The following is a 10,242-nucleotide window of genomic DNA, read 5'->3' on the forward strand; positions in this document are numbered from 1 at the left end:
CGGGACCGGCTGTCGCAGGGCCTCGGCTCGTCCGTGAGACACGCGACACTCTTCTCCGAACCAAGACACACAGTCTCCGTGCTTGTTTGGGGTCGTTTCTCTTAATTTTCTTTTAATGTAGACCTAGAATAGCTCCTCCTCCATCTCTCACCCCCCCTTATCCCCCCCCCCCCAGTGAAACAAACTGGGTAGTTTGTCCTGAATCTTCACGTGCTGGTTTTGTCCGTTTGCATCTTCGCTTACTCCTCCAGCCTGGAGTTTCCCGTTAACTAGAAGTTGGCCCCGAGGGCTTGGTTCGAGTCCGGTTTACCCTTAGGGCGCGAGTCACTCTTGGGCGCGTCCTTCTCGCTTCACCCCAGGAGGCACAGAGCTCCGACTTTCGCTCCGACTTTCGCTCCTTGCGAAGCTAAGCGACGCGCGATGCCTCGTCCTTCCGAAGCGTCCCTCCCCCACCTTCACTGACTGGTTTCACCTACGGATCTTTGCCCAAATCAGCCGTTTCATTCGGGTTTGCAAAATGATTTTTCTCGTTCAGTGATTTTTGTCATATCGATGAACAGGAATTTCTTTTAAAGGGTTTTTTTCTCATCGGCGTATAAATTTCGGGCTATTTGGTTATCCTGAAAGGTAGCACAAACAAAAGACAATGAATGTTTCCTCCTCAGTTTAATTGCCGGTATTCGGAGTAAACAGCCGCTTGCCCCGGGTGCCGCGGCCAGCGGTGTGTTGGCCATCCTTGGAGGCGGCCAGCGGCGAGCCCTGTCTTCCAGGAGTCACTCCACGCATAGCTGCCTCGCACCGTGTGCGACCAGCTGAATATGGCGGAAGTGATGTTGCGTTACTTCGAATGTTAAGTTATGAAAGAGACTGTGGCTTCCAGCTTTGTCTCTCTTTCTCTCCATCCCTCGGAAGCCCCCCGTCGACGGCAATATGAGTGAGTTTAGAACTGCATCCTCCAGCCGCCAGCCAAGGCTTCCGATGACTGCGGCCCAGCGCAGACACCCCACACCAACAGCTAAACTGCTCTCGGGTTCCTGGTCGACAGAAACTGTGAGGTAATAAATATTCGATGTCTGATTCTAAATTTTGAGGGTATGGTTTTATGCAGCAATTGATAACTAATTTTTTTTTTTTTTTGGCTTGGTTTCTCTTTTTGAACCTCATTACAAGCTCATGGATTTTTAATTTTTATTTATTTATCTTTAAAAAAAGGTTTATGTGAGAGAGAAGGGGGTGAGGCGCAGAGGGAGAGGAAGAGAGAGAGAGTCCTCAAGCCGACTGGCGGCTGAGCACAGAGCCTGACGCAGGGCTTGATGCCAGGACCCTGAGATCCTGACCTGAGCCAAAATCCAAAGTCAGCCACATAACCAACTGAATCACCCAGGTGCCCTACAAACTCATGGATTTTTAAAAAAACACATCCGAGTCATTATTTTTGATGTTCAGATGATTCCTCTTTGGCGGGTGGGAGTGCCTCTGCTTTGTCTCCTGTGCCCTTTTTATGTAACTCTGAGAGTCTTTGTTAGCTTTTTTATTCTGTAGCAGGACAAGATATTTCAAGCTTATTTGGCATATTTCCTGCTTCATTTCTCCAAGGCCTAATCAGTTTCTCTAGGGGTCTTGGTTCCTTTCAGTGGGTCGGATGACTGCATATCTTTGCTAATGGTCACAATTAACGTCACTTAAAGCACATCAAAATTGAACCAAATTTACTTAACTATGGGACTGAATTCAGGTTACCTCACTTGGTTCCTGTGTGTGTGTGACTCTGACCAAGTTGTACCTCATGTCCCGGTTTCCTCATTGGCCAAGTGGATCCTGTCTAAGTACCTAACTTTTACAGTTGTTCTGAGGCTTAAATGAGGTCATGTACTGAAATCACTTAGTATGTTGCCTGGCATCAAATTTAATGATTAGGATAATAGAATTGCAAGTCTGGATGGTACATAGTGATCACAAAAAAGGAGTAAATACAATTCCTTCGTTTCACATTTGAGAAGATTGAGGCCCAGGACATCAAAAAATAGTCTAAAAATTACATAGGAGGATAAAGAAAAGAGGAGAAACCGATGACTCCAGAGTCTTGGATCTCAAACCTAGGTTATTTTGCACAGAAACAGAGTCTAGGGGAGCCTGGGTGGCTCAGTGGGTTAAAGCCTCTGCCTTCAGCTCAGGTCATGATCCCAGGGTCCTGGGATGGAGCCCTGCATTGGGCTCTCTGCTCAGCAGGGAGCCTGCTTCCACCTCTCTCTCTGCCTGCCTCTCTGCCTACATGTGATCTCTGTCTGTCAAATAAATAAACAAAATCTTTAAAAAGAAAAAAAGAAAGAAACAGAGTCTATCCAGCCCAATCAGGGTTTCTGTTTATTCAAAGACAGAGGAAATTAGGTATCACAATCCTGGACTTAAAGCTTTATTGCAAAGCTGTAGTCATCAAGACAGTATGGTACTGGCAAAATAACAGACACAAAGATCAATGGAAGAGAATAGAAAACCCAGAATGGACCCACAACTAATATGCTCAGTTAATCTTTAACAAAGCAGGAAAGAATATCCAGTGGATATTCAACAAATGGTGTGGAAAATTGGACAGCCACATGCGGAGGAATGAAACTGGACCACTTCCTTATGCCATACACAAAAATAAATTCAAAATGGATGAAAGACCTAAATCTGAGAAGGAAACCATTGAAATCCTAGAGGAGAACATAGGCAGCAACCTCTTTAACCTTGGCCATAGCAAGTTCTTACTAGACACGTGCATCTCTGGAGGCAAGGGAAACAAAGGCAAAAATGAATTACTGGGACTTCATCAAGATAAAAAGCTTCTGCATGGTGAAGGAAGTAACACAACTAAAAGGCAGCCTATGAATGGGAGAAGGTATTTGGAAATGTCATTACAGATAAAGGGCTGGTATCCGAGATCTATAAAAAACTTCTCAAACTCAACACCCAAAAAGCAAATAATCCATCAAGAAATGGGCAGAAGACACGAACAGACACTTCTCCAAAGAAGACATACAAATGGCCGGCAGACACATGAGAAAATGCTCCACATCCCTTGGCATCAGGGAAGTACAAATCAAAACCACAGTGATATCCCCCCATCTTACACCACTCAAAATTACTAAAATTAATAAGTCAGGGAGCAACAGATTTTAGTGAGGAAGCAGAGGAAGGGGAACCCTCCTATACTGTTGCTGGGAATGCAAGCTGGGGCAGCCACTCTGGAAAATAATATGGAGGTTCTTCAAGATGTTAAAAATAGAGCTACCCTATGACCCAGCAATTGCACTACTTGGTATTTACCCCAAAGATACAGATGTAGTGAAAAGAAGGGGCACATGCATCCTAATGTTCATAGCAGAAATGTCCACAATAGCCAAACTGTGGAAGAAGCCCAGATGTCCACTGATAGGTGAATGGATAAAGAAGATGTGTGCATGCACACACACACATACACACACACACACACACACACACACACACAGAGTGTAATATCATACAGCCATCAGAAATGAAATTTTTCCATTTGTAATGTCATGGATGGAACAGAAGGTATTATGCTATGTGAAATAATCAGAGAAAGGCAGTTATCATATGATCTCACTCATATGTGGAATTTAAGAAACAATTTTTTTGTTTTGGGGCCAAAATGAGTTTCTTGTAGACAGCTATAGAGGATCATAGGGAAACTGAGAAAAAAATAAAACAAGTTGAAACTTGAGAGGGAGACAAACCATAAGAGACTCTTACAGGACACAAACTAAGGGTTGCAGGAAGGGAGGTGGTGGGTGTGATGTAACAGAGTGATGGACATTAAGGAGGGTACGTGATGTAATAATGAGCACTGGGTGTTATATAAGACTGATGAATCACCGACCTCTACCTCTGAAACCAATAATATGTTATATGTTAATTGAATTTAAATTAAAAAATTATTTCCCCCCAAGAAGAAAAAAAGAAATTACTGTTCACTCTGCACTAATATCTGAATTTTTATAGATGCTATTTTGTTAATTCTCATTGAATCAGGTGAGAATATATTTGTTCTGTCTCCCTAACATGAATGCAAAGTCTTTTCTAGCATAGATTCCACTTATTCTATGAATAATGTCTTCATCAAAATCCAGAATAGAGTTTACCTTCAGTATCTGTATGATATAAAATATATCCCCCAGTGAGGATGCTATCAGTAGAAGCGATACAGCCATGCCAACTGAAATAAGGGAATAGTTACCTGTGGCTTTTTCAGAGTTCACATAACAAATATTTATGTATCATGAAGTCCACTCCACTGTGTTCTAGGGATAACTAGTCCCTCACTTCAGGAAGCTCACAGGCTAGTACAGTGCTTCCTAAACATTAGTGGGCATATGACCTGGGATGCTACTAAGCGTGCAGATTCAGTCCTGCCCCCGGTGTTAGCTGGGAGGTCCAGGTGCTGCTCAGGAATCTGTATTTGTGATGAGCACTCCACTGACTCAGTTTCAAGTGGTCCTTCCACATCACTCAGGGAAATACTCTCCAGTTGATCAATATGCCTTTTGAAAACAAAGCCAAGAGGACATCAAGGAAGACTGGCATGAAACTCCCATTGTACCCCAGTAACTGACCAAGCCTGTGGGAAGACGAAGGTTGTGGGTTAAGAGTGTGATAAGAGGGGATTACACACTTGTATCTACGGTGATAAAAATAAAATGGATCCAAGTGTAAGGGATCCACATGCTTTTTGAAGGATAGGTTGTAACTCCAGTGTGCAGTTTTTCTGTATTTGTTCTTCTGGAAGATTTTAAGTGTAAGATTCATAGTTGGGAGTACTCTTTGAAATGGTCTGAAGTTGCTAAGATAAAGAAAGAAGACAACAGAAAGTAGAAACTCTTTAGGTTTCTTTAGTCTTTAGGACTCACCTGCACAGAAGCTTCTGGGGCTTTCTCAAGTCTGCTGCTCACGGATCAGAAACATAAGACCTCTGACCTCACTTCAGCGGGGAGGTCATAGCATGTCTGGGAAACTGCAGTGCTCCTTTTATGGAAGGGAACGGGGCATGATTACCTAGAGAGTAAAATAAAGCCACCTCAAAGCCTGGTCCTACCCTTCTGGTCAGTAAGAGGTCCATAGAGATCAGGAGGAATAAATAAGCAGAGACTAAATGACAGGTGGATTTAAAATATTCTGAGTATCCAAAACTTATAAATAATTCCTACAAATCAATCACCGGAAGGCAGACAACTGAGTAGAAGTGTGGCAAAACAAGAGGCACATCACAGAGTCGTCTAAATAGTCTGGGAATGTGTCCAGAGGCTCAGCTTCATTGGTGAACAGGGAAATGCCAGTGAACACCTCAGGAGCCCTCACTGCATGCCTACTGCGGTGTCTAAAAGGAACAGGGCGCTCTGAGTGTTGGCAGGCTTGCCGAGCAACGGTATATTTTAACGTGGCTGCTGGGATGGCAAACCATACAACTGCTTCGGGAAACTCCCACCCTCTCCAGCCCAATAGCTCCTAGTGACGAGCACAGCAGAAATGCATACATGGTTTCACCAAGAGACAGGTTCCCACCGTTCACAGCAGCACCCTTTGTAATAAGCAAAACTGGAGATAACTCAAATGTCCATTGGTGAAATAACAAAGTGTAATATTACCACGTGGCACAACACATAAGCAATTAGCTGTGACTAGTGACAGAAGCCAAACACAAAAGCATGTATACTGCTTTGTTCCCTTCATATAAGATCAGAAACAAGCAAAAGTAGCCAATCGGGTTAGAAGCCAGGAAAATTACTACCTCAGGTAGAGGTGGGAGGCAGGGAGACACTGCCTAAAGGGGGCACAGAGGAGTAGGCAACCGAGGTGCACAGAGTGTAGTCACATGGGTGCTTCTGCTTCATGAAAGTTCATCCTGCTGGACGTTTAACCATTTGCACACTTTTCTGCAAACCTTATACCCAATATGATTTCACCCCCACCCCCCAAAAAACTCCCACAAGTATATAAACATGTTGTAGCAAGAGGGAACTAAATCACAGAATCAGCTTTCTGGTCCCAGAAAGGCAAAGGCACATTTTACTGGTCTGCTTTGTTTCTGCTGAAAGAAAAAATTGTTTCTGATGGAGTGTGTGCAGTGAGATTCTGCAGCAGTCTCCCTCAGATCTAGAGGAGCTGGCCGGGATTAAACGGTGAGTCTTTATCTTTTCAAAGAACCAGCTCCTAGGGGTGCCTGGCTGGCTCAGTTGGTTAAGCCTCTGCCTTCAGCTAAGGTCATGATCTCAGGATCCTGGGATGGAACCCCATATCGGGCTCCCAGCTCTGTGGGTTGTCTGGTTCTCCCCCTCCCTCTGCTTGCTGCTTCTCCTGCTTGTGCTGTCTCCGAGTCAAATAAATAAAATCTTAAAAAAAAAAAAAAGAATCAGCTCTTAGTTTCATTGATATATTCTACTCTTCTTTTGGTTTCCATGTCATTGATTTCTGCTCTAATCTTTATTACTTATTAAGGTTGTGTAGTTGAGAACTTTCTTGTTCCTTTAGAAAGTTTTGTTTTGCTATATACTTCCCTCTTAGCCACCTTTGCTGCATCCCAAAGATTTTGAACAGTTGTGTTTTCATTTTCATTTCTTTCTGTGAATTTTTAAAATTCTTCTTTAATTTTCTGGTTGAACCATTCATTCTGTAATAGGATACTCTTTAGCCTCCATCAATTTGGATTCTTTCCAACTTTCCTCTTGTGATTGAGTTTAAGATTCAGAGCACTGTGGTCAGAAAATCAGTTGAGACCTGATTTGTGACCCAGGATGTGATCTATTCTGGAGAATGTTCCATGTGCACTAGAGAAGAATGTGTATTCTGTTGCTTTGGGATGGAATGTTCTGAATAGATCTGTGATGTCCATCTGGTCCAGTGTGTCATTTAAGGCCCTTATTTCCTTGTTGATATTTGGTTAGATGATCTGTCATATTGATAGATATGATAGATTTCAGTCAGGTGGTGTTAAAGTCTCCTGCTATTATTGTATTATTGTTGATGTGTTTCTTTGATTTTGCCGTTAATTAGTTTATATAATTGGCTGCTCCCATGTTAGGGGCATAGATACTTAAAATTATTAGATCATGGGCACCTGGGTGGCTCAGTGGGTTAAGCCTCTGCCTTTGGCTCTGGTCATGATCTCTGGGTCCTGGGATCAAGTCCTGCATTGGGATCTCTGCTTAGCAGGGAGCCTGCTTCCCCCACCCCTCTCTGCCTGCCTCTCTGCCTACTTGTAATCTCTCTCTGTCCAATAAATAAATAAAATCTTTGAAAAAAAATAAAATTATTAGATCTTCTTGTTGGATAGACCCTTTAAATATGACATAGTGTCCTTCCTCATCTCTTATTACAGTTTTTGGCTTAAAATCTAATTTTCTGATATAAGGATCACCACCCCAGCTTTCTTTTGATGTCCATTAGCATGGTAAATTGTTTTCCATGCCCTCACTTTATATCTGAAGTGTTTTGGGGTCCAAAATGAGTTTCTTGTAGACAGCTATTGATGGGGCTTGTTTTTTTTTCTTTTTTAAATCCAATCTGATACCCTGTGTCTTTCGATTGGGGCATTTAGCCCATTTACATTCAGGGTAACTATTGAAAGATATGAATGTAGTGCCATTGTATTGCCTAGAAGGTGACTGTTATTGTATATTGTCTCTGTTCCTTTCTGGTCTGTTACTTTTAGGTTCTCTCTTTGCTTAGAGGACCCCTTTCAATATTTCCTGTAGGGCTGGTTTGGTGTTTGCAAATTACTTTAATTTTTGTTTGTCCTGGAAGCTTTTTATCTCTTCTATTTTCAGTGACAGCCTAGCTGGATATTATATTCTTGGCTGCATATTTTTCTCATTTGGTGATCAGAATATATTATGCCAGTCCTTCCTGGCCTGCCAGGTCTCTGTGGGTAGGTCTGCTGCCAATCTAATATTTCTCTGTTGTATGTCACAGACCTCTTGTTCCAAGCTGCTTTCAGGATTTTCTCTTTGTCACTAAGACTTGTAAGTTTTACTATCAGATGATGGGTTGTGGACCTATTTTTATTGATTTTGAGGGGGATTCTCTGTGCCTTCTGGATTTTGATGCTTGTTCCCTTCACCAAATTAAGGAAATTCTCTGCTATAATTTGCTCCAATATACCTTCTGCCCCACTCTCTCTTTCTTCTTCTGGAATCCCAATTATTCTAATACTTATGGTATCACTTATCTCTCGAATTCTCTCCCTGTGGTCCAGTAGTTGTTTGTCTCTCTTTTCTCAGCTTCTTTATTCTCCATCATTTGGTCTTCTATATCCCTAATTCTCTCTTCTGCCTCATTTATCCTAGCAGTAAGAGCCTCCATTTTTTATTGCACCTCATTAATAGCTTTTTAAATTTTAACTTGGTTAGATTTTAGTTCTTTTATTTCTCTTGAAAGGGATTCTCTAGTATCTTCCATGATTTTTTCGAGTGCAGCTAGCCCCTTGATAATTATCATTCTGAACTCTAGTTTTGACATATTTCTAATGTCCATATTGATTAGATCCCTAGCCATTGGTATTGCCTCTTGTTCTTTTTTTTTTTTTTTTGAGGTGAGATTTTCTGCTTTGTCATTTTATCCAGATATAAATAGATGAATGAGAGAACAAAATACTAAAAGGATAGCAATGACCCCAGAAAAATATACACTAACTAAATCAGAAGAGACCCAAAACTGAGTGTGGAAGAAAGGGGGAAAAAAGAAAACAAATATATATATATATATGATATAGATATATATATATATGATATAAAATATAAATATATATCATATATATATATCTATATCATATATATATATATATATATATATATATATATTAGACTAGTGAATAGAACAGAACCACACGTTTGATTTTGGGTGTATTTTGGTCTGCTAGAAGAAACTACCTCCCAAAATTTTAAAGAAAGAAAAACTTATATATGTATATATATACACACACACAAAAATAAGGGTGAACATGATGAAGCAATGGAATATGACTGTAAAGATGAAAATTTAAAAAGATTCTAAAAAAAGGAATTGATAAGATAAGTTGGTTGAATAAAGAATTAAAAAAAGAGGAAAGAATGTGATCAGGCTGGATTAGAACAGAGCTGTGCACTAGATTTAGGGTATATATTGATCTATTAGAAGAAACTGTATGCCAAAATTTTTTTAAAGAAAAAAAAAACCTATATGTATACAAAAAATAAGGTTAAATACAATGAAGGGATAAAATATGACTTTAACAATGAAAATTTAAAAAGATTTTAAAAAAGGTATTGTTGGGGCGCCTGGGTGGCTCAGTGGGTTAAAGCCTCTGCCTTCGGCTCAGGTCATGATCCCAGGGTCCTGGGATCAAGCCCCACATCGGGCTCTCACCTCAGCGGGGAGCCTGCTTCCTCCTCTCTCTCTCTCTCTGCCTGCCTCTCTGCCTACTTGTGATCTCTGTCTGCCAAATAAATAAATAAAATCTTAAAAAAAATAAAAAGGTATTGCTAAGATAAGGTAGTTAAAATCATTAAAATATGAAAGAGGAAAAATTAAAAAAGAATAAGAGAAAATAAAATGAAAAAATTTAAATTTGAAAGACTAAAGGATCATGGAAAAAAGCCAAGAATTCTATGTGTTGCATCCCTGTATCTCTGGAATTCCGCAGTTCTCGTTGATCAGTAAACTTGGTCTTGGCTGGATTTCTTGCTGATCTTCTGGGGGAGAGGCCTGTTGTAGTGATTCTCAAATGTCTTTGTCCGAGGCAGAACTGCACCACCCTTGTTCCTCCCCACTGTGGTCTGTCTTCCCGTAGGTTACCTCAGATTCATTTCTCTGCATGTCCTACTTTCCATAAAGTGGTGGCTTTTCTGTTCCTAGAATTGCTGCTCTTCTTCTCTTCTATCTCCTGTTGAGTTTGTAGGTGTTTGGAATGGTTTGATAACTATCTAGCTGAACTCCTGGGACCCGATGATATTTGGGTGTCCTACTCTTCCACCATCTTGCTCCTCTCTCTGTATGAAGCTTCTTTATGTGTCTGTATCTCTTTCTCCTTGTAATTTTTATCTCTTTCTCCTTGTAATTTTTATCTATTTCCTATTTATTTACAAAGTCAATACTTACAACAAATCTTGGTGTGTGGTGAACACCCATTAAGAGCTCTTTGCATAAATGAATCAGTTCATCTTCTGTTGGTAAAGGTCAATATTATTTCCTAGCTCTCTTCCATCTAAC

This window comes from Lontra canadensis, unplaced genomic scaffold (assembly GCF_010015895.1).
Source record: "Lontra canadensis isolate GAN:19392208 unplaced genomic scaffold, GSC_riverotter_1.0 scaffold194, whole genome shotgun sequence".
In the NCBI taxonomy this organism is placed as follows: domain Eukaryota; kingdom Metazoa; phylum Chordata; class Mammalia; order Carnivora; family Mustelidae; genus Lontra; species Lontra canadensis.